A 24,322-nucleotide genomic window follows, 5' to 3' on the forward strand; every position below is an offset into this window, starting at 1 on the left:
GCACCTTGTCCTTGCCAGGTAAGTACTGTGTTGCTGAGCTATATCACTGGCCAAAATTTTTAAAAAAGGAAAGAAAGGAAAGAAAAATACACAGGTTTGCCGGTCGTGGCAGTGCATGCCTGCAATCCCAACACTCAGGGAGCTGAAGCAGGAGGATTGTGTGAGTTCGAGGCCAGCCTGGGCTATATAGTGAGTTCCAGGTCAGCCCGAACTACATGGCAAAACCCTGTCTCAGCAAGAAAACTGCACACATAGTGTTCGTAGATGAGTTAACCTGCCAGGAGACTGCTATTACTATCCTCATTCTTGCATCTAAGGAAGCTGAGGTTCAGAAAAATGAAAGGCCACGAAATTAGCTAGGGATCAAGCTGAACTTGTCTCCCATCCTTCTGACATAAAACTCATTCTGTTAACCCTGAGACAGTTTACCTCGACCTCTGCAGTCAAGGAACAGCAAGCTCCCGGAAAGGGTAAAGGGAACCCAGCTTTCACAGCAGGCAGACTGCTCCAGTGTCCACCCTGAGAGGACCGTAGGCTCTCTTTGGCCGTGTGTGTGTGTGTGTGTGTGTGTGTGTGTGTGTGTGTGTGTGTGACACGGCTCCCAAGCGAGTCAGGTGAAGGTCAGAGGCGAGCTGAAACCGGGAGGGCGCCTTGGGCCACGTCTTTGACTGTGATTAAGTCAGGGATGGGGCTGAAATACAAGTGTCACCGGGTGCCACCTCTTCCCCAGGAAAGGGTGGGGGCGGGGCGGTGGAGCCGGTTCATTGAGATGGGAGGGTGGGGGCAGGGCCGGCAGGGACTTCCAAGCTTTCAGATCCGGTGCGGTTCACGTAAACAAGGGCAGCCCTCAGCTCCCTGGAGGCCCGGGGAGCCAATGCGTGCAGCTCGGCCTCCTTCCCAGCAGCTGTGTGCTGGGGACGCAGCCCTGCACCTCCAGCCCCCAGAGCAGCCTCAGGAAGTGGGCTGCTGAGAGTCTCCTGCAGCCTCGCCTCCTGCCGAGAGTGTCCTCTGCGAGAGCATTTCCTGGCCTAATTAAGCCGGGTAATGAGTAGCTAAGAAGAGCGGATAAAAGCCCCAGGCAGCTTAGAGCTGGGACAGTTTATGACAGGGGTGTCTGCAGCTGGTGACATTCTTAGGAAAATTATTTCTTCCCGACCCCAGCACGTTGCGTGCTGTTTCCTCAGCAGAGTGAGCTCGGGGAATACTGGTCCCCAGAGGCCCCGCTGCTGCAGGGTCTCAGAGGTGACAAGTGGGGTGTAGCCCAGGGTCTGGGCAGGAACGGAGCCCAGCTGGGGAGGAGCCACAAGCGGCCTAGGCTAATGCCCTTAGCTTAGCTCGGGGCTGGGGCATCCTTGGTGAGTGACCACCTGTGACTTCTCAGGCCTGGGTGTCGCGTTTCATTTGAATGATAGGACCGTGCGCAGCGGGCAATTTCCTAAGCCCGCGTCCGGCTGAGGGCAAGGAAATCTGAGCCGCCGGCCCTCCTGGCTCCTGCACCTTCCTCTTTTAAAGGTGCTAAAAATTGTGTTCTGGAAAATATCAGGCGCTCCCAACGCCAGGGATGAGTGCAGGGAGTTCTCCTGCAGAGGCCTTGTGGGAGAGGACACCAGGTTGTCCTTGCTGGGACGCTGGGCCCGCAGTGATGGTGGCTCCCTCAGCCCCATAAAATGCAAAACCTACTCAGCTCTGCAGCCACAGCCTCTGCCTCAGCACTTGCCTGCCTATTAGGTTTATTTTTTACTTTAAAGTTTTATTCATTTAGTATTTATTTGCTGTTCTGAGACTTGAACCCTGGATATACATCCCAGTTTTTTTCTTTCTTTTTTGAGATAGAATCTCACTGTGTAGCTCAGGCTGTCCTCAATTCAGCAATCCTCCTGCCTCAGCCTTGGGAATGCTGAGATAACAGGTGTGCACCACCACACCCAGCTCCCGGCCCTTTTTATTTTTATTTATTTTTGTCTTTTTGAGACAGAGTTTCACCATGCAGGGTAGCCTTGAACTCATTTCTGTAACCCAGGCTGGCCTCAATCTCGCATCCATCTTCCAGCCTCAGTGCTGGGATTATAGGCACACACCTCTATGCCAGGCTTCAGCCCTTTGTAAAACAGGGTCTCATTATGCCACCAAATTCCCCAAGCAGTGTTAAACTTGTGGTATTCCTGCTTCAGCTTCTACAGTGCTAGAGTGTTCGGATTACAAAGTGTGCCACAACATCTGGCTTCTTTTTTTTTTTTTTTTAATCGGTACCGGGGATTGAACTCACCACTGCCTGCTTGCAAGGCAGGTGCTTATGCCACTGAGCTAAATCCCCAGCCCCATCTGGCTTATTTTTTATAAATCACAGCTGACTGGTGGTACACGCCTATAATCCCAGCACTCAAGAGTCTGAGGAAAGGGGCTGGAGGTTTAGCTCAGCGGCATAAGCACCTGCCTTGCAAGCAGGCGGTCGTGAGTTCAATCCCCGGTACCGATAAAAAATGAGAAAGACAAAAAAAAGGAAAAAGAAAAAAAGAGTCTGAGGAAGGAGGATCACTGTCAGGTTTTTGTTTGTTTGTCTGTTTTGTTTTAATCGATGTGAGTTTGAAGCCAGCCTGGGGTGCACGGTGATTTCAAGTCCCACCTGGACTACACAGCCAGAGCCTGCTCATAAAAAACTAGAAAAATAAGTACCACTTAGGTTCTGGAGCTGGTGCATCCCTTGGTCCCTAAATGACCATAAGAGATCAGGTGACCCCAGCTATTGTTTCCCCATGTAGAAAATAAAGGCATTGGGGGTATCGTCCATCTAGTGAGGTTTTTAAATCATTTATTGGCTTATTTTGTCTATTAAACAGAAATATGGAACGCTTCCCAAATTCCTTGTCAGCCCAGCACAGGGGCTCTGCTAATCTCTACATGGGTCCAGGTTTAGTATGTGAGCTGCCAAAGCGAGCACTGCCCAGTGCATTTTGAACCTATTTTCGCCCCTTGTCACAGAAAAAAATGGGACCGGGAGCAGTTAGTGATTGCCTGTTGTCCCTGCCCTCTGGGAAGTTGAGGCAGAAGGGTCACAAATTCAAGCTGAGTCTGGGCAACTTAGCAACCCAGTGAGATCCTGCGCAAAAGTAAAGGACTGGGAATGCGGCACAGTGTAAAGGGCAGCTTAAACCACGATGATGCATGCACATACACGGCTGCACCACACTTCCAGAACCTTCCAAAGCAAGTCCCAGGGTGCGCATCCACCCCAGCTACCTGTGAAGCAGATTGTGTCTACTGACTGGTTCGTATGGTGACTCAGTCTCCCACAAAGCCCCTTTAATTTTTTCTTTTCTTTTCTTTTGCAATATTGGGGATTGAACCTGGGGGGCGGTCACACATGTTAGGCAAGTACTCTACCACTGAACTGCACCCCAGCCTTTTATTTATTATCATTTTGGAGGTGGAGTGGGATATTGGGGATGGAACTCACGACCTTGCACTTACCAGGCAAGCACTTGAGCCACTGGGCTAAGTCCCTGGCCCTATTATTATTATTATTATTATTATTATTATTATTATTTTTAAAATTTAAGACAGAGTCTAAGATTGTCCAGAGTCTAAAGACAGAGTCTAAATTGCCCAGGTTGGGCTCGAACATACAAACCTCACTCCTGAGTCCCTCAAGTAGCTGGGACCACAGACGGTGCCACTGCACCTGGAAAACCTTCTCTAATTTTCTAAATAATATTCAGGTCCCTGTGTCCTCTGCTGCGTTCGGTGGCTGGGACGAATGCAGTGGGGAGTTGATGGTTCTCTGTTGTCTGTCTCTCTTCTTAGATGTCTTTCTGTGTAGCTTGGCAGGCCTTGAACTCATGGTCGTCTTCTGCCTCAGCCTCCTGAGCTCTAGGATTCCAGGTGAGCACCATGCCAGCCAGCCCAATGGGTCTCAGCCTTTCTTTCCAATAATTTCAATCATTTCTCCTCTGCCCTGCTCTCTGCTGTGCTGTGGGTCCTGATCTTGTCCATTTTCTTGGCCTCCTGTTTCTCTTTCTTAAATTAGCAAATGGTCCAATCACACATAACCCGTTTCCCACTGCCCTGTCTGTAGGTCCAGAGCTGGAAAGAGCTCTGGAGGTCGGATGCCTGGCCAGAGCGGGTACCCTGGCAGCCCGGCAAGGACAGCAGCAGAGTCCTGCCCTCAGAAGCCCGGAGGGCCCTGGAGCTCAGCCCTGAGATCAGGCCAGGAAGGGAAGAGGCCAAGGCTGGCACCTTCCTGTGTGCGGCCAGGCCCAGTGGCCGAAGCAGGTGGGCAGCCAGGGAGCCAGCTTGCTCCGGAGGGGTAATCCTGGTTCAAAGGAAAAAGGGGGAAGATCGCATGAGTCATTTCCCAAGACAGGACAGCTGAAACCTGATCCCTTTGTCCAGGGAGCCCTTTTGCTCCACAGGCAGAGAAAAGGGCCTGGTGGGGTGGGGAGTGAGGAGGGAAGGGCGTGTGAGAGAGGGCATGTGCGTGGGGGGGGGTGTGTGGCTGGAAGCACGCCCAGCCTCAACACCCCTGATCCTGGCTTGACTTGGTGGGAGCCCAGAGAAGTGTTCTGCCCTCCACCGGCAGCCTGGGGCCCTTCCCTGGAAGGCTCCTCCTTCCCTCCCCACATGGACCAGGCTCAGATAGTGCTGTTGGGAAAAATGTGTGCGGAGACTCCCAGTGTGGCCGGGGGAATCAGCCCTTCCTTCCTTCATCCACCCTCTGCCCCTGGGCAGGGATGAACCCAGTGCTGCCCCATGTAGTCAGGTGGGTCAAGCTACTGGTCCTCTCTGAGGTAGGAGACCTAACCTGGACAGGTCAGGATTGTTGATGAATCTTTGTTCACCTACAGCAGATCACAGGGGTTTATGAGGCGGGAGTAAAAGAATCTGGGGAGACTGCTTGTGACTGGCTCACTTGGAAGGGCAGCTCTGGAAACCACTGGCACGTACTATCAGTAATGGAAACCTACATTTAAAAAACCTGGCCAGGAGTGGTGGTACATGCCTATAATTCCAACACTTGAGAGGCTGAGACAGGAGGATCCCTGTGAGTTCTAGGTCAGCCTGGACTAGAGAGTTCAGGGCCAGCCTGAACTATGTAGTGAGGCCCTGTCCCAGACAAACAAACAAACAAACTTACTGCATAGATGATACTTTGCCAAGAAGAATGATATAAGCAGTTGGAAGTGAGAGAGAATGTTCTGAGGAGTATGAATGGAATGTGTACTTTTACACACTCATGGTATCTTTTTTTTTAATTTTTTTTTTTTTTTTTTTTGTCTTTTTCCTTTTTATCGGTACCGAGGATCGAACTCACGACTGCCTGCTTGCAAGGCAGGCACTTATGCCGCTGAACTAAATCCCCAGCCCCCACACTCATGGTATCTTTGATTAGCCCACACATAACCAGTTATCTCACATATAACCAATAATAAGGTAGTTGGCCATGTGGCTGCAGCAACAAGGCTTTAGCTGAAACCACTAGTAAATAATGTTCCAAGAAGTTCCAAAAACTGGGTGTGGCGTCACACAACTGTAATTTCAGCACTCTGGGAGGCTGAGGCAGGAGGATTACAAATTCTAGCCCAGCTTGGGCAATTTAGAGACTTGGGGAGATGCTGTCTTCAAACAACCATACAAACAAAAACAAAAACAAAGGGCTGGGAATGTAGCTTAGTGAAAAGGGCCGAGGTACAATCTCCAGAACTGAAAAATGCTTGTCTGGTAAGCATGAGGTCCTGAGTTCGATCCCCAGTACCAAAAACAAAACCCAAAGTGTGACTCAGCCAGTTTATCATTTATAGCACATTTATATTTATGTGTTTATTTATTGGCTCGGGATTTGGAACCCAGGGCATCACACAAACTAGACAAGCACGTATGCCAATGAGCTGTACCCCCAGCCTCCCAAGGATGAACCCAGAGGTCAGTCCCGGTGTAATTGGTGGAGAAGGCTTAATTCAGGTCATATATTCCCTATTATCCCTCCTTTATTTAGCCGGGGTTTATTGAGCTGCTACTGTGTGCCAGGCATGCATGGAGACCACCAGGAACAAGAGAGCCTCTTGAGTCCCTAAGGTGTCTGACTTTGTTCTTACTGTGTGCCTTTGTATTTTACAATTTGCTTATGTATTTATTTATACATCACTTGTATTTTAAAAAAGGTTGAAAGCAGTGTGAAATTAATGGCATAAGTACCTGGCATAATAATGGCATAAATCAGATTAAAGATTGCAGTTTGCACTGTAAAGAATCTGGAGCAAAAGAATCATTACACCAGGAAACCTGGATTCAAGGAAGCACAGCCATACCTGAGCTGCCTGGTGGCCGGGTCAAAATGGGAAATAGTGCATCTAATCAGAAGAGACCATTTCGCAGGTTTCTTATTTCTGGAGCACCCTTCAGTCTCACTTGTCACACTGTCCCCTCCCTACCTGGCCTTGCCCAGCACACTCAGTTCTTTGAATGTGTGGAGCCTCAGTCTCCTCCTCAGACTCACGACTGGCCGTGCTGCAAGGCTCAGTACAATTGTCACTCCAGGCTGGGTCCCGAGATGTGTGCCCGTGTCCAGGCCCCTTGCCTGACTCTTTCACAGCCTCCCAGGGCACTATGGTTGTTCTGTGCATATTTTCCTGGTAGCTGGTGACTTTTTCCAGAACAGGAGCCCTGTACCTCATCTCTGCTGTGTTTCTGGGGTCCGATGCAAAGTATTGCGTGTCCCAAGCACTACGGTGATTGTCACGCACATTTTATCTCCTTCCACTCTTCCATGAGCCCTGTAATGTGGTTGCTAGCACTATGTCCATTGTACAGATGGAGAAACTGAGGCCAGGTGATCCATGTAATCAAGGGCTTTTGGTGAAGAGCCAGCCTTCAGACTCAGACGGGCCTGACTTTAAAGCCACTGCAGAGTAAGAGACATTTTTCATTTGCAGTTTCTTATGAGAATTTTGTATTTATTTTACTGGATTAAGAGTGCTGGAAAGGAAAGGAAATAAAACTTCCTTTTTGTTTCATTTTGCTTTTGAGACAGATTTTTACTCTGTAGTCCAAGTTGGTCTCAAATTTGTAATCCACTACTTTTGTATCCCAAGGGCTGGGATCAGGAATTGGTGACCAGTACTCAGAAAAAGAATTTTTTTCTACCACTCACAGTGGAAAGCACTCAACAGTAAAAGATGTGGATGGCACGTGTGGATGCCTGCAGAGGCCGAGGTAGGAGGTTCAAGAGTTTGAGACCACGTCGGATGTGGTGGTACATACCTGCAATCCCAAAGGTCACCCAAAGAAGCTGAGGTAGGAAGAATGCCAGTTCGAGTCTTGCCTAGGCAATTTAACAATTTAGAAAGATTCTGACTTGTTTTTAAAAAAGAAAGAAAAAAAGCAAAAAAGCAAGGATACAGCTCTGGATAAAACTTCAGGGGAGACAGAAGGGTTGAGGGGAGAAGGAAGTAGAGAGAGGTCTGGGAGTGCAGCTCAGTGGTGGAGTGCTTCCCCACCGCTCAGGAGGTCCTGGATTCAGTCCTCAGCCCAAAGTGGAAAAGAGAAGAGATGTGGGGAAGACTGGTGTGTAGCGCAGCAATGCGATGTATTTCTACAACACTCTACATGCACAGTCACATTGTGGGTTCCCAGGCTTCAAACTTGAATCTAGAAGTGACCTCAGCAACCCCCACATTCTGCAGCCCATGAAACACCTGCAGAGCGATTGGCCGGCTAATCTCATGCCTAAGGTCACACTGCTCATTTGTGACCCAGCCAGCGCAGGGACAGATCTGACTGGAGCCAGGAGTAGAGGTCAAGAAAGGACTATCACTCCACGCAACTACTGGCCACTAGGCTTTCCACTCTGCATCTCCCAGAACAGCCAGGAAGACAAAAAAAAAAAAAAAAAAAAAAAGAATAGGAACTGTTTTATTGATTGCCAAGTGGAACTGAAGCAAATGGGCTCTGGTATTTACTTATTATATATTTGTTTGTTTTCTGCATACAAATGTTCATCATAACTTTATTCAAAATGGCAAAACTGAAAACAATCTCAGTGCTCAACAACAGACAAACTGTAGCATATTAATACAGGAATTCAGGAATAAAAACACTGAATTAATGACATTTAATAGCATGTATTTGCCTCAAAAAAACACAGACTGAAACAAAACAAAACATGGACCAACATGGTCTTGGTGGCTCATGGCTGTAATCCCACCACATGGGAGGCTGAAGCAGGAGGATCGCCACGTTTGGGGCCAGCCTGGGCTACATAGTTCAAGCCCACCCTAAACTACATAGTGAGGCTCTGTCTCAAAAAGAAAAGAAAAAAAAAAAAATCATGGAGTAATATACAAAAGTAAAAAGGCAGCATACATTTATAACAAATTCTAGAACAGCAAAATAAATCTATGTTGAGAAAAAGTAGCTCAGAGGCTGCTTGGGCCTGAGGTAAGTAAGGAAGGAAGGCTAACTGGTATTTATATAAATTCTCAGGTTTATTGAAACTCAAACTATACATTTAAAAAGATGCATTTCAGATGTCTTGTGCTCTGGGTGAATGATTTGGGGGTGACAATGTGCAATATATGTACCATTGTTGCCCCTTGATTGACATGTTTTGAAATTTTGTTTTCTTTTTTTGCTTCTCTTTGAAATAAAATGGATTTGAAAAAAATAAATAAATAAATGCATTTGATGCATGCAAGTTATGCTTTATTTTTTAAAAAAGTTATCCTGTTTCCAGTGATCTGAGATGTCACCTTATTGTAAGAAATCTTTTTGAACCAGGTGTGGCAGTGCATACCTGGAATCCCAGCGTGTGGAAGACTGAGACAGGAGGATTACAAGTTCAAGGCCAGCCTGGGCTACATAAGCAAGTTTAAGGCCATCCTGATCAATAGAGTGAGATCCTATCTGAATAAAACCTATTTTTTTTTCCGCCCGCGGGAACTTTCTCCCTGACTTGGGGGACCAGACCTGCTCCCCACTGAACCAGAGACCCAGACCGAAGGGTGAGAGTAACAGCTGCGGCTGGGAGCTCCGTCCAGCCTGCGGGAACTTTCGCCCTGACCTGGGGACCCAGGCCAGTTTTCCACCAGACCTGGGGACCAGGCCAGATCAGAGACTGTGGCAGCAGCGGCTGGGAGCTCCGCCCAGCCTGAGGAGACACTCTTACTGGCCTGAGGAGCAGGCCATAGTTCCCTGCTGGGTCCAGTGAGTGGGGCCATCGCAGGGTACCCCATCCCAGGCTGTTGGATGTCTCTCCCACACCTGGAACAACACTTGAAGCTTCCAAATACAGGAAAATGACAAAACAAAAGTCTAAAATGCAATATCAAACATCCAGCCCATCCCAAGAAAGCCCAGGAGCCATGTGCATAGAAGAAAATACATGCCACATGACTGAAATACCTGAAATAATGGTAACTGAAATAAAGAAGCAAGTATGGGAAGCCTTGAAGGAATTCAAACTAGAAATAATCTCTCAGATGAAAGAAGAATTGATAAAAGAAATGAAGCAGATGCTAAACATAGCTAAAGAAGAGGCAGTTAAAAAATTAGAGGAACTAAATGGAAGGATAGAATCCCTGGATGAACAGTATAGAAAGCAAACATAATACATAAAACAGATGCAAAGAGATATACAGGAAATCAAAAACTCCATTGAAAGTTGTAAAAACCACCTCAATGAATGTGAAGATAGAATCTCAGACCTCGAAGACAAGATTGCAACAAGTGAACAGGAAAGAAAATATCTTTTAAAAATAACAAGAAATCAGGAAATAACAATTCAACACCTACAGGACAACGTAAAGAGAAACAACATAAGATTGAGAGGGATAAATGAAAAAGAAGGGGACAACATAAAGGATGTCAAGAGGATATTTAGAGAAGTAATAGCTGAAAATTTCCCAAACATGAGATTGGAAACTGATATCAAGATCAATGAAGCACATAGATCTCCAAATAGTCACAACCAAAATAAATCTACACCCAGACATATAATAATGACCATCTCAGAAATTGAACAAAAGAATAGAATATTAAAAGCTGTCAGAGAGAAAAGACAGATTACCTATAAAGGAAAACCTATCAGAATTACAGCAGACTTCACAGCACAAACAATAAAGTCAAGAAGAGCATGGAGTGATGTATTTCAGATCCTAAAGGAAAATGATTTTCAACCTAGGCTGATGTACCCTGCAAAACTGTCCTTCAAATTTGATGGAGAAATACGATACTTCCATGACAAAGATCAGCTGAAAAACTTCATGATCACCAAGCCAACCCTGCAAAGAATACTGAAAGACAGCCTAGATACATTTAGGAAAAAACCACTAAACAAAGGAGACAGTTGAATAGAGCAGAAAGATAAACATGCAACGTCAGAAAGATAATATGTCAACAATAAACCAATTTATAACAGTTCTTACTATTAATGTAAATGGTCTCAATACACCAATTAAAAGAAACAGATTGGCAGAATGGATCAAGAAACAAAATCCAACCATATGTTGTTTACAAGAAACCCACTTAACTCAAAAGGATACTCACAGACTCAAAGTCAAAGGATGGAAAACAACATTCCATGCAACTGGAACCCAAAAAAAAGCTGGGGTAGCTATTCTGTTTGCAGACAAAGTCAACTTCAAGCCAATAATGATTAGAAAGGATAAAGAAGGTCACTACATACTGGTTAGGGGAAAACTCCAAGAGGAAGATATAACTATCTTAAATATATATGCACCAAACTCCAGAGCACCCAGTTATATAAAACAAGTACTAACAGAAATGAAAAACCAAATCATCAGTTACACAATTCTGACAGATCTTAACACACCATTAACACCAATGGACAGATCAACCAAAAAGAAAATCAACAAAGAAATAAAAGAACTGAATTGCACCTGTGAACAAATGGACTTAATAGATATATACAAGTATTCCACCCAACAACAACAGAATACACATTCTTCTCAGCAGTACATGGGTCTTCTCTAAAATAGACCATATATTAATTCACACAACATATTTAAGTAAATGCAAAATGGTTGAAATTATCCCTTGCATGCTATCGGACCATAGCGCCATGAAATTAGTAATTAACGATAAAAGATACTGCAAAAATCCCACAAACACATGGAAACTGAATAACACACTCCCGAGTAATCAGTGGGTCACAGAGGAAATTAAAAAAGAAATTAAGCAATACCTACAAACAAATGAAAATACAGATACAACTTACCGGAATCTATGGGATGCAATGAAAGCCGTCCTCAGAGGAAAATTTATTGCACTGAGCTCCCACATCAGGAAAACAGAATGAATACAAATAAATAACATGATGCTACACATCAAAGAGCTAGAAAAAGAAGAGCAAGTCAAGCCCAAAGCCAAAAGAAGAGAGGAAATTATAAAAATCAGAGCAGAAATCAACGCAATAGAGACTAAGAAAACAATCCAAAGAATCAACGAATCAAAGTTGGTTCTTTGAAAGAATAAATAAAATTGATAAGCCTCTAGCCAACCTTATTAAAAGAAGGGAAGAAAGGCTCAAATCCATGCAATAAGAAAGGAAAAAGGTGAAGTCACTACAGACACAATAGAAATACAGACGATCATCAACACCTATTTTGAAAACCTCTACTCTCAAAGGTTTGATAACACAGAAGAAATAGACAGATTCTTAGAAACATATGAAGTGCCAAAGCTAGATCAAGAGGATGTAAAACTGCTGAATAACCCAATCTCTATCAATGAAATCGAACATATAATTAATTCCTTACCTACAAAGAAGAGCCCAGGCCCAGACGGATTTACTGCAGAATTCTACAAGAAATACAAACAAGATCTAATACCGACACTCCTCAAACTCTTCAATGAAATTGAAAGGGAAGCAATTCTTCCCAAGTCATTCCTGGAAGCACATATTACTCTAGTACCAAAACCTGGGAAAGACCTAACCAAAAAAGAGAACTACAGACTGATCTCCCTAATGAACACAGATGCAAAAATCCTCAATAAAATATTGGCAAATAGGATGCAGCAAATCATTAAGAAGATTACCATGACCAAGTGGGATTCATCCCAGGCATGCAGGGATGGTTCAACATACGTAAATCAATAAATGTAATCCACCATATCAATAAAGCCAAAAGTAAGAATCACACGATCATTTCCATAGATTCAGAAAAAGCCTTCAATAAGGTCCAACATTCATTCATGATAAGAACTCTACAGAAAATTGGAATGGATGGTCTTTATCTCAATATAACAAAGGCTGTCTATGACAAACCAACAGCCAGTATCATACTAAATGGCCAAAAATTGAAAGCCTTTACTTTAAAATCAGGCACAAGACAAGGATGTCCTTTATCACCTCTCCTATTTAATATAGTACTGGAAGTACTAGCCAGAGCAATTAGACAAGAGAGAAAAATAAAAGGGGTAAAGATAGGAAAAGAAGAAGTTAAATTGTCATTATTTGCAGATGACATGATACTCTACATAGAAGACCCCCTAAACTCCATTGAAAGACTCTTAGACATAATAAATAAATTCAGTAATGTAGCTGGGTACAAAATCAATACTCAGAAATCAATAGCATTCTTATACACTAACAACAAAATCACAGAGAGAGAAATAAGAGAAGCCATACTCTTCACACTAGCAACCAAAAAAAAAAAAAAAAGAAGAAATATTTAGGAATTACTCTTACGAAAGAAGTGAAAGACCTATACAAGGAAAATTATAATACACTGAAGGAAGAAATTGAAGATGATCTCAGAAAATGGAAAGACATCCCATGTTCATGGATAGGAAGAATAAACATTGTGAAAATGGCCATTCTCCCAAAACTGTTATACAGATTCAATGCAATCCCAATAAAAATACCATCAACATACCTTATAGATCTAGAGAAATCACTCCTAAGATTCATCTGGAACCAGAAGAGACCTAGAATATCAAAGGCAATTTTAAGCAACAAAGGCAAGGCAGGAGGCATCACAATCCCTGACTTGAAGTTATACTACAAAGCAACAGTAGTAAAATCAACATGGTACTGGAATCAAAACAGAGCAGAGGATCAATGGAACAGATTAGAAGATACAACCACAACTACAAACACACTCAACCCATCGAAGGATAAAGGAGCCAAGCAGGTTCACTGGAAGAACGACAGTCTTTTTAATAAATGGTGTTGGAAAAACTGGCTCTACATTTGCTGAAAACTAAAACTCGACCCAAGCCTATCACCATGTACTAAATTAAAATCTAAATGGATTAAAGATCTGAATATTAAAACAGAAACACTAAATCTATTGGAAGACAAATTAGGTAGAAACCTTGAAGACATAGGGGTAGATAGAGAATTCATGAACAGGACTCAAACTGCACGGGAAATACTTCCCAGAATCAATAACTGGGATACCTCTTATTAAAAAGTTTCTGTAAGTCAAAAGAAATCTTCAGCATAGTGAAAAGAAAACCCACAGATTGGGAAAAGATCTTAGTGAACTCCCCCTTAGACAAAGGACTTTTGTCTAAAATATATAAAGAATTAAAAAAAATCAGACCCCCAAAATTCAAAGACCCCCCAATCCAAAAATGGGCATCTGAGATGAATACACACTTCTCAGAGGAAGAAATACAAATGGCAAATAAATACATGAAAAAATGTTCATCATCATTGGTTATTAGGGAAATGCAAATTAAAACCACTCTGAGATTCCATCTCACTCCTGAAAGGATGGCCAGGATCAAGAAAACCAACAACAACAAGTGCTGGAGAGGCTGTGGGGAAAAAGGAACCCTCCTACACTGTTGGTGGGAGTGTAGACTGGTACAACCTTTGTGGAGGTCAGTCTGGAGATTTCTCAAAAAGTTGGGATTGGAAGTCCCATTTGTTCCAGCTATTCCACTTCTAGGCATCTTCCCAGAAGAACTGAAAGCATCATACCAAAGTGATATATGCGCACCTATGTTTATAGCAGCACAATTTGTAATTGCCAGATCATGGAAACAACCCAAATGTCCATCAACCGAGGAATGGATAAAAAAGCTGTGGTATTTCTATACAATGGAGTACTGCTCAGCTATAAAGAAGGATCACATTGAGGTATTTATCAATAAATGGGTGCAGCTTGAAACCATACTCATAAGTGAACTAAATCAAACTCACATCTGTGAACTCCGAATAGTTTCCCTAGTGTAGGAAATGAATCAAATATATAAAAGTACGTGATAACCATGATTCCCCATTATATGGCCTTGAAGCCTTATAAAATTTTCACTCATTAATTGGAATGGCTTCATTCTGGGCTGTTTGATATTATGGCCTGTGATGCAATGAACAGCTACTTTGAAGAAAATAAGACATAATAACAGCTAGTACCGATTTAATACCATCTTGTCTTAAAGCCGCACCAAACTATGGTTCTTCTGTCTCCATTGATTTTATCATGTTGTAACTTGCTGGATTTTATCATATGTGGTAGTATAAACAAAAATAGTTATAGGCAAAGAGATAATATTGAAACCATTGATCATTTTTTCTGTTAGCGGGTTCTAAATACTCTACAATGCTTTCATCCACTTGAATGGTGTTACACAGTCTTGATATGTTTGATGCTATAGCATATGAAGTTATATTCAAATATTTAAAAGAAAAAGACACTATGGTAACTACTATTAAGTCGGGTTATTTGGTGGTGAAACACTAGGTTGCTGAAAGTGTCATGCTTTAACCTGTATTGTTATGTTGTTATGCCCCCTTTTATCTCATCCTCTCCCTTATTCATTAAAAAATTATTTAATTTTTAAAAAAAATATCAACCAATAAAAAATGCTGCTGGATCTGTAGGAAAAAAGAAACCTTTTACAACTCTTGGTTAAAGAGTAGGCTAGTACAAACACTGTGGAAATCAGTGTGGAGATTCCTCAGAAAATTAGGATTAGAGGTCCCATTCAGGGGCTGGGGGTCTAGCTCAGCGGCATAAGCACCTGCCTTGCAAGCAGGCGGTCGTGAGTTCAATCCCCGGTACCGATAAAAATGAAAAAATGAAAAAAAAAAAAATAGAGGTCCCATTCAACCGAGGTATTCCCCTTCTGTGTATCTTCCCAGAAGGATTGAAAAACATCACACCACAGTGACATATGTGAAACCATAAGGTTCAAAATATACAGTAGTCACTGTGAAGTGGGAGGAAACTGTTCAATAAAAAGAAGAAACTAAGATAGGGGAAAAGAGAAAGGATAGAAGGGAAAAGAAAAAAATGCAAGTTAGTTATACCATTAGTGTCACTTAGTTCACTGAATAGGAAAGGTTGTGCTAATATTGATTGAAGAAATTTTTATGCCCATATTTTGTATTTGAGTGACTAAAGATAATGATGTGTAATTTATCAACAATCGTTACTTTTTCATTATTTTGTTGTGAAAATTTGTTTTACCTTTTCTTCTTAATATTAACAAATAAAGTATTTTTTTAAAAAAAATCTTTTTTTTTGAAAGGGTAAAAACAAAATTTTAACTGGGCGTGGTGGCGCACACCTGTAATCCAAGCACTTGGAAGGCTGAAGCAGGAGGCTCACTGCAAATTCAAGACCAGCCTGGGCTACAAAGTGAAGTCAAGTGAAGCCTGCACTGCATAACAAGACCCTATCTCAAAAAGACATTAAATTTTTAAAAAAAATTTGTTTATAGGGGCTGGGCATTTATCTCAGTGGCTCAAGTGCTTGCCTGGTAAACATAAGGTCACGAGTTTGATTCAAGGTATTAAAAAAAAATTTTTTTTTTGCTTACAATTTTATTTTATTTTTATTTTTTGCTTACAATTTTAAAATCATCATGAGACAAAAGGCATATGGTGGTCAGAATTTACAAAGGAACAGATTTATACAGGACACATAATTTATAGTACTATTTATAATATTCACCCAGAGTCAAATCCAAAAGAGTACAGGATATTTATCCACATAATAGTGACCCAAAGTCTCTGATTGAGGGCCTGGATCCCAAAGCAATGTCCTGCATGAGTCCAGCTGAAGACCTATAGGCCATGGCAATGCCCCCCTTGAATCTAGCTGGAGGCCTGGAGCCCATGCCAATGTCTCATGCAAGTCTGTGTCATCAGCACTGGGAAGGCCCAAGGTGGCAGCTGGAAAGTCTGTGCCAGTGGGTGGAGGATCTGTGCCAGTGGCTGAGGGATCTGCGCTGGAGCCAGGGAGCAGCCACAAGGTAACACCCAGAGGTCCCCCAAAGAGAACCACAGCCATCCTCAGCGACAGCGAGGTCCAGAGCTCCTTCAACACTGAGAACAGCCAAGTTCAGATCAGAAAAACCAGCACGACAAGCTCCTCCAGGAGAATCAACAGCAAACTCTCTTCCCCTCCAGTTCTCTTTTCATGCTGTTGGCAATCATCCTCAGGTGGGCCTTCCACACACAGAACCACACTGATTCAGTTTGGCTGGGCATCATAAATTGACTATCAGTTCGTTAATCCCCCACAAGGCAATATACATGTCACATGCAACAGAGAATACTTAAGTCAGGTGTGGTGGCACATGCCTATGATCCCAGCACTTACGAGGCTGAGGCAAAAGGATCATGGTGAATTTAAAGCAACCTTAAATACAGATAGTGATACTGTGACTCAGAAAAACTCAATAATAATAATAAGAATTACTATTACAAAAAAATATTTAAAATCAGGACTGAAGCCAGGTGTGGTGATATACACGTGTAATGCCAGCACTTGGGGAACTGGAGCAGGAGGATCACCCCAAATTCATGGCCAGCTAGGCAATGTACTAGGACTTATATATCTGTTCATTTGTCTGTTTCTTTCTGGGTTGCTGGGGATGAAACCTAGGGCCACACACCCGCTAGGTGAATGCTTTCCCAGTGATCCATCCTGGCAGTGTGGGGCTCCTATTTAAATCTCCTACATGAATTTCACTTTATCGTTTAACTTCACCTGACAAATAAAGGGGAGTTTGACTTGTGAGGCAGATATTATGTCCATTTTACCAATGAGAAAAACAAGGTTCAGGGCCGGGGATTTAGCTCAGCAGCATAAGCATCGGCCTGGCAAGCACAAGGTCCTGAGTTCAATGCCTGGTTCCAAAAAGAAGAAAAAAAAAAAAAAAAAAGAAAGAAAAGAAATCCAGGTTCAGAGTGGTTATAAATGTGTCTTCGGTCACACAGCCAATAACTGCTTCCAGCCCAGCTTGTGTCCTGCAGTCCAGGCTTCTGGTGCCATTTGCTCAGGCAGCAGGGGCAATGCAGAAAAACACAGGTGGGCAGGGGCTGGGGTGGGCACAGGGTAAGGCACTGCACACACACACACAAAAAGGCATGCTGGCTTTGCTGGGGCACCAAACCCACCCCCTGCTGGGGCACAGACCAGTTCTGAGATTCGGACTGCCGGGTAAACAGGAGGTTCTGGTGCCTCCCTCCTTGCAACCTGACTCATCTCAGGACCCAGGAGAGCCCGCAGCAACACAGATTGCAACTCTGGGGCATCCTCACCATCAGGGTCATGGCACCCAACCAAGAGGCGGCCTGGGCTCCCTCTCCTGTGTTCCCCGCCAGTCTGAGCACCATGCGCCCTGGCAACTGGGACCTTATTAAACAGCAGCAACTCCGGGCTTCTGAGGATCAGATGAGTCTGCTGTGGCAACATTCATCTTGCTAATAAGCGCACACGGCATGGTGTGCGTGCGTGCTGCTGAGAAGGGAGCCGGCCTTCACTCCAGTTCCAGCAGGGCCTTATTCTCCGGGCCTCTCGGGAGCCGCTTCCCGCCCCAGCCCTCCATCCCAGGATCTGGGACCCTCCTGGCTTCTCTGCTCAAATGCACCCCTTCCTTCCAGTTTCCTGTGCCTGGCAGAGGGCTCTGGGCCAAGTGGCCAGACACTCACTGGCTCGGGGCTGGCTCATGCCATAAACCCGTCTCCCTGGGGGCTTGGAGAAAGCACAAGTGTTTTGTTTGAAATGGCCCCTGTGGGGCGGGGGAGCGCCCAGGGCTCCGTACACATGTTCCTCATTTGCCATTGGTGGGGCGCAGGGGCTGGAGTGGGACTGAGGTGGGGTGAGTGAGGCATGGGGGGTGGAGGGAGAAAGCTGAGCGGCTGCAGCTGCGGCTGCTGCAGTTTGGCTTCAGGGAAGCTGGAGCTGGGGAGGGCCAGGAAGAAGGGGTGGGACTTGGGGACAGGGGCGGTGTCACAAGGGAGGAGGGAGCAGGTGGCGGCTTGTTTATCTGCTCAGCTGTTTTGTGTCCAGAAGCTGAGAGAGAGAGACAGAAGCAGCTGGGAGGAGAAAAAGCAACACTACCAGGGGCCCTATTGGTCCTTCTGCCTTAGCCACAGGTCCCGAAACCAAAGCAAAAGCCACCAGAGAGTGATTCACTTCGGCACAGCCCTCCCTCCCCTTGCCCAGAAGGGCTCCCTTCTGCCCATGTGCTGGTTTCTGCCACACACGCACCCTGGCAGCGCCCGCCTCAGCAGAGGTGCTTGCCAGGTGCATCCCCCGGGTTAGCGCTGGCTCACACCGCGTGCGCGCTCCTGGGCCTTGTTCTGCGTGTGCTGTCCTGTGAATTGGCAGGGTTGGGTGGGGGGCGGACCTGCTGCCTCGCTTTCCGCCCAGCCTGTGACACAATGGAGGCTGTCTGGGCTGGGCACAGGCTGCCCCTTCTTGGTAGCTCCCCCCTAGACTGGGATTTCTCTCTCCGCAGCCTGAGATCAATATGGGGGCTACTCAGGGGCCCCATCCATGCCCTGGGCTCCGGTCTCATGCTAAGTTGGAGGCGAGGTTGGGGTGTAGCTAACTTTGCCCTGCGGTCTTTCGACCAGATTAACATACACACTACCCTTCTCAGTGCAGAGGGCCAGGGAGGTGGCCCTGCCTTCATGACAGCACCCTTTCAAGGGGTTATTTGCTCTTCTGCCTTGGCTCTCCGACTTATTATTGTCTTTTTGTTTGTTTAAATGAGAACATTGGCTGGCACTTTGGTAGCTGGGTCCTCCCCTCTCCAGAGGCCTGCCTGTCCTGCCAGAAGTCTTTTTCTGTCTCCTTCTCTGAGCACAAAGCCAGGGCAACTGTATTGACAAAGGTCTGCTTGTCTGGCACCAGGCCTGGTGATTCGGGACAGGGTAAGAAACGCAGATGCCCTTTTGCAGACTTCTGAGAGCTGCCCTGCTCCTCAGAACAAACTCCTCCCACCACACCTCCCGCAGTCCAGCTTGCTGCTGTCTGGTGCTGTCCCTGTGACCTGTGCCAGGCAGGCAGGATGGGAAGGCCGGGAGGGTGGAGGGAGACTTGGGGAAAGAAGAGGGGACCTCTCTATCGCTCGGTGGATCTTCTGGGCAGAGGGATCGGATCCTGGGTGAGGGCAGTTGAGGGCAGGTGGCAGACCTAGCTCCTGCTGTGACGGGCGAGGTGGCCCATACCCTGGCCCTGTCTAGGCTTCCAGTGTAAAATGCAGCGCTGACCTCAGGGTCCTTTTCTATTCTGCAGATTCTCTTGCTTTTAAAATGCTAATTTTTTTGTGTATAGTCCGTTTCCTTCTCCAAGACCCAGTTGCCCAATAAAATCACCCCCGCATGGGGCTGGTTGCACAGCAGCCTGAATTATTTCCTGTCTTTTCTGCAACCTGGCTGCTCTAACTTTGGCCTCAGTTAAAGCTCTCACCATCAGGAGGCCCTGGGTTGGGCATCTGCTTGCTGGTCAGGGGTTCCAGAGGGCAGCGAACCATCTAGAACAATTCTATGTACATTTCTAAGCTTTCTTTCCTTTTTAACATTAAAATTTTTTTTTCTTGGTAGTTAGGATTGAACCTAGGCCTTTATACTGAGCTACATCCCCTGCTCTTTTAAATTTTTTTATTTTGCCAGGTGTGGTGGTGCACACTTATATTTCCAGCACTTGGGAGACTGAGAGGACTTGGACGATCAAACGTGGGATCCTCCTGCCTCAGCTGTCCAGAGTGCTGGGATTGTGGGCATGTAACACAGTGCTCAGTTTATCTTGTGTTATTTTACATCTTTTGCAATGCTCAGGATGAAAGCCAGGGCCTTGTGGATGCTAGGTGAATCTTCTACCATCGAGCTATACCCCAGCCCCTATTTTATTTGTGGAAGTTGCCTGGAATGAAGGATGAGCTGCATCGAAAAGCCCTAAAATCTGCCCCTAGAATCTCCATTGTCTTTTTTTTTTTTTTTTTTTTTTGGTCTTTTTCATTTTTATCGGTACCAGGGATCGAACTCATGACTGCCTGGTTGCAAGGCAGGCGCTTATGCAACTGAGCTAAATCCCAGGCCCCTAGAATCTCCATTTTCAAATGAGGAAAATGATCAAGTAGTTCTTCCTTGAAATGATGTTTGAACCCATGCCCATTATCTCCGAGGCCATGGCTAGCCCCCTAGTGAAATTTCAAGCAGCTGTGGCTCACATGGCTGTGCCACGCCGTGGGCTGTGATCACCTCAGTCCAGTATCTGAAGGCTGGGGCTGAGGCCCCTGCAGCCTCTCAGTAGCTATTTGTACCAGGCCTGGCCTGGGTGCTGAGCAGCCCAGACTTCCTGTGCTCTGGCTTTGAGGATATTATGGCCCTTGATTCTTTTCTTCTCTCTCTTTTTGTTTTTCTTCATTATTGAGGATTGAACCCAGAAGCTGTGCATGCTAGGCAAGTACTCTACTGAGCTTAACCCTCAGTATTGAAAAGAAGAAAACAGACTCCTTTAAGTTTTACTGATTTATTTATTCAACAGTACAGGGGTTGGTTGAATTCAGGGGCTTTGTACCAAGCCTGCACCACCTTGCTTTTTTTTTGCAATTTGGTTTTTTGAGACAGGCTCTTGAGAAGTAGTTCAGGCTGGGCTTGAAGTTACTATGGAGCCCAGGGTGGCCTGCGATTCATAACAATCCTCCTGCTTCAGCCTCCTGAGTGCTGGGATTAGAGATAGGACGGCTGCGTTGTTGATTACCTTCCTCTTATGCTGGGAGAGAGGCCCAGGAGAGGCCCTGGCTCTTCTGCTTAGGGTTGGTCTCTCCTGGGGCTGCTTTATGGGAGGTTTGTTTATCTTCATCTCCAATTAGGAGGAGGACAACCAGGGGCTGCCTTGGTTGTCCAGCGCCAGCACCAGCCTTCCTACAGCTCAGTGGCCTCTGAGCTCATCCGAGTCTCAGGAGATGCAGGGGGACAGAGCAGGCAGCCCAGCAGCCAAAGCAGAGCTTGGGGGGAACCTGCCTGGAGCAGCCTGAGCAGCAGAGCCTCCCAGCCTTGAACCGTTCAGACTTCAGAACCTTAAGTTTTTAGACTTTTTACTATGCAGAGTTTCTACAGAATTTAGAATTAGAATATTAGAAAACATAAAATTAGAGTAACAAGGTAAGACAGATGACATTTTCCTGTAAATCCAGTTACTCTGGAGACTGAGGCAGGAGAATGGTGAATTCAAGGCTAGCTTGGGTAAGTTGGTGAGATCCTGTCTTAAAAAGGGCTGGGGATGTAGCTCAATGGTACAAGGCTCTGGTTCAAAACCCCAGTGCTGGGCTGGGGAGTTAGCTCAGCGGTAGATTTAGCCTGCTAGCACTAGGTCTGAGTTCAATCCCTGGTACAAAACAAAACAAAACAGAACCGAGTGCTACAAAGCAACAATAAAACTATGCAATACCCCAGAATGCATGAAATAGCACTGGATCTGACCATGTTAAACTTTCCTATATTTGCTATCAACTTTTGGGTCATATTAAAGTAAATCACATTGGGTTTCCTCCTTTCAACCCATTTCTCAAAGCAAGGATATATTCCTATGTAGCTAATGCTATTTCACACTTAACAAAGTTAAAATAATTATTTAATAATAAACCCATATTAAAATTTTCCCATTGGCCTCTCAATATCTTTTTGTAGGTGGTTTGTTTAAACCAGGATCCAAACCACACACATTAGCCAGCTACAGCTGCAACATCTGTAGTCTCTTGGTACTCAGAAGACAAGTCTTCTTTTTCTTTTCTTTTCTTTTTTTTTTTTTGTACTGGGGATTGACAGGGAACTTACAAATGCAGGGAACTTACAACCCTGCATTTGCCAGGCAGGCGCTTATGTGGCTGAGGTAAATTCTCAGCCTGAGACAAGGTCTTCTTAATTGTTCTGTTTGGTCTTGAACTCATCATCCTCCTTCCTGGGCTCCTGAATGCTAGGCATGCCCACTACACCTGGTTGAGACAGGCTCTCTTTAAATTGCCCAGGCTGGGCTTGAATTTGCCATTCTCCTGCCTCAACCTCCTGAGTAGCTAGGATTATAGTCGTGCACCTCCATGCCCAACACCAAGCCATTTTAATAATGAAGGCTGGTGCTCCATTCGGCAGCACGTATTCTAAAATTGGAACGATAGAGAGAAGATTAGCATGGCCCCTGCGCAAGGATGACACACAAATTTGTGAAGCGTTCCATATTTAAAAAAAAAAAAATAATAATGAAGGCTGACACCAGGAGGCTTGGGTCTGATCTTACTGCAGGACGGAGGGCAGACGAGAAGCCTGAGGGACCGTCCAGGCTCAGGACTAGAGCCTACTGACACCATAACAGTCACCACAGGCTGTGAGTTCAGTCCCACGATCCTCCTGGAATGAGGCGACAGCTCTGGTCCCCTTACCCTGGGACTGAGTGGCTTGGAAGCAGCCTGGCATCAAGAAAAAAGTGCCCCCCCCCCAAAAAAAGAAAAAAGTGCCCGTTTTGCAAATGACTGGACTGAGCTCCCAAGCCTTCCAGCATTTTGGCTTCAGATAAGTCACTCAAACTCCTTTAGCTTCAGTTTCCCTATGTGTGAAATGACACCGTAATCATCCTGCATAACAAGGTTGTTTTGGAGACCGGCACTAATGGGCATGAGACGCTCAGTGCTCCCCAAACAGGAGCTAATATTTGAGAGTGAAGCTCGGTGCCCAGTGAAGGGCTGGTAGCCCCCAAGAGCTGAGGGACAGAGCTGCAGCCTTCCCGCCATAGGAACTGTTAATTCTCTCATTAAGACAGTGGGCGCAGGCTGGTCACAAACAAAGCTACGTAGGCTGTCAGAGCTGGCCAGAGCCTGTGGCTGTGCGGGGTAACCCTTGCCTGCCTGCTTGTTAACGCATCCCAGAGTCACTGGTGCAGGGGCCCTAGCCACAGCAGGGCCTGTGCGGCTGTTAGCTTGTGTTCCCAGCTGGCTGTGCGGTCCTTTATAATATGAGTTATTTATTTATTTATTTTTGGTACCAAGGATTAGAACTCACAATCTCACGCTTGCCAGGCAGGCTGAGCTAAATCCCTGGCCCAACGTAGTACGAGTTTTAGAATAAATCATTTGCACATTAACTCTGGGGTAAGATGAGTAAAAGCTCATCTTTTGAGAGTTAGAAACAAACAGCAGCATACAATAGTTGTATGCACATTTTAGGGGCTGTGGCTGTAGCAGCACACGTGAGTTTGGTCCCCAGCATCACTTGCACACACACATAGGTGCAAATGCACACATTACACGTGAGAAACCCACTCCCAGAATAGGTTAGGGAAGACAGCAAGTGATGGAGACAGGGAAGCGTGCCAGTGTGGTGACAGGGCTCACCAGAATGTAACACTCACTAGTCAGGAAGCTTTTGGTTCCAAGTCACAGGACGTGCAATTACACGTGGTGGGAGCCATGGGGACATCTTATCTCCCACAACCGGAAGTCCAGACCTCCAGACTGAGTCCTCTGGATAATTTGCAGCTCAACAATGTCAGGGCTCTGTGTCAGCTTCTCTTCGACTCTCTTGACTTTCCATTCATGATCACAGGTGGCTGCTATCCCACCAAGAGTGGCATCTTACTGTGGCGATAAACAAACATGGCAAAAAGGGAGGAAAATCTTATGAAAGTCCCTGTCCTGTCCCGCTATGCCCTGACTAGACCTGGTCATATCCTTTCTCCAAAGTCAATCTCAAAGAAACCTGGGGTTTCTTGGTGGGTTAACCCAGTGCACGGCCCAGGACTGTGTCGTTTCTCTGCAAACCCCTAATGCTGGACAAAGTGGGAAGCAGGGCTGGGGGCGGCCAGCAGTGTCCGCCTCAGCAGCACACGAGGGTCACCCTGTCGTGTGGGGTGTACCCAGTGGTACAGCACCTGCCTAGTGTGTGTGAGGCCTGGTTCCGTCCCCATGTGGTGCAGGTCCCCAAGCCCCATCCCCATGTGCAGGAGGGTCAGGTCCAAGGACAGCGAAGCCCAAGTGCTCCTCCCCTTGCAGAGTGCAGGTAAAGTCCTGACCGCGGAGCAGGACCTGTCCCTGGTTCCCAAGAAGGTTGTATGTTTTGTTGTCCAAC

At 45.5% G+C, this 24,322-nt stretch overlaps 1 non-coding gene across 1 annotated transcript; it reads left to right on the forward strand.

Moving 5' to 3' along the window:
• Positions 1 to 22,338: 22,338 nt before the first annotated feature.
• LOC111757873 (U6 spliceosomal RNA) lies at positions 22,339 to 22,445 on the forward strand. The gene has a single exon (XR_002792127.1). It is a non-coding gene; the product is annotated as a U6 spliceosomal RNA (small nuclear RNA).
• Positions 22,446 to 24,322: the final 1,877 nt, after the last annotated feature.

This window comes from Cavia porcellus, unplaced genomic scaffold (genome assembly GCF_034190915.1).
Source record: "Cavia porcellus strain 051 isolate PalLab524CR breed Dunkin Hartley unplaced genomic scaffold, mCavPor4.1 scaffold_11, whole genome shotgun sequence".
Lineage (NCBI taxonomy): Eukaryota > Metazoa > Chordata > Mammalia > Rodentia > Caviidae > Cavia > Cavia porcellus.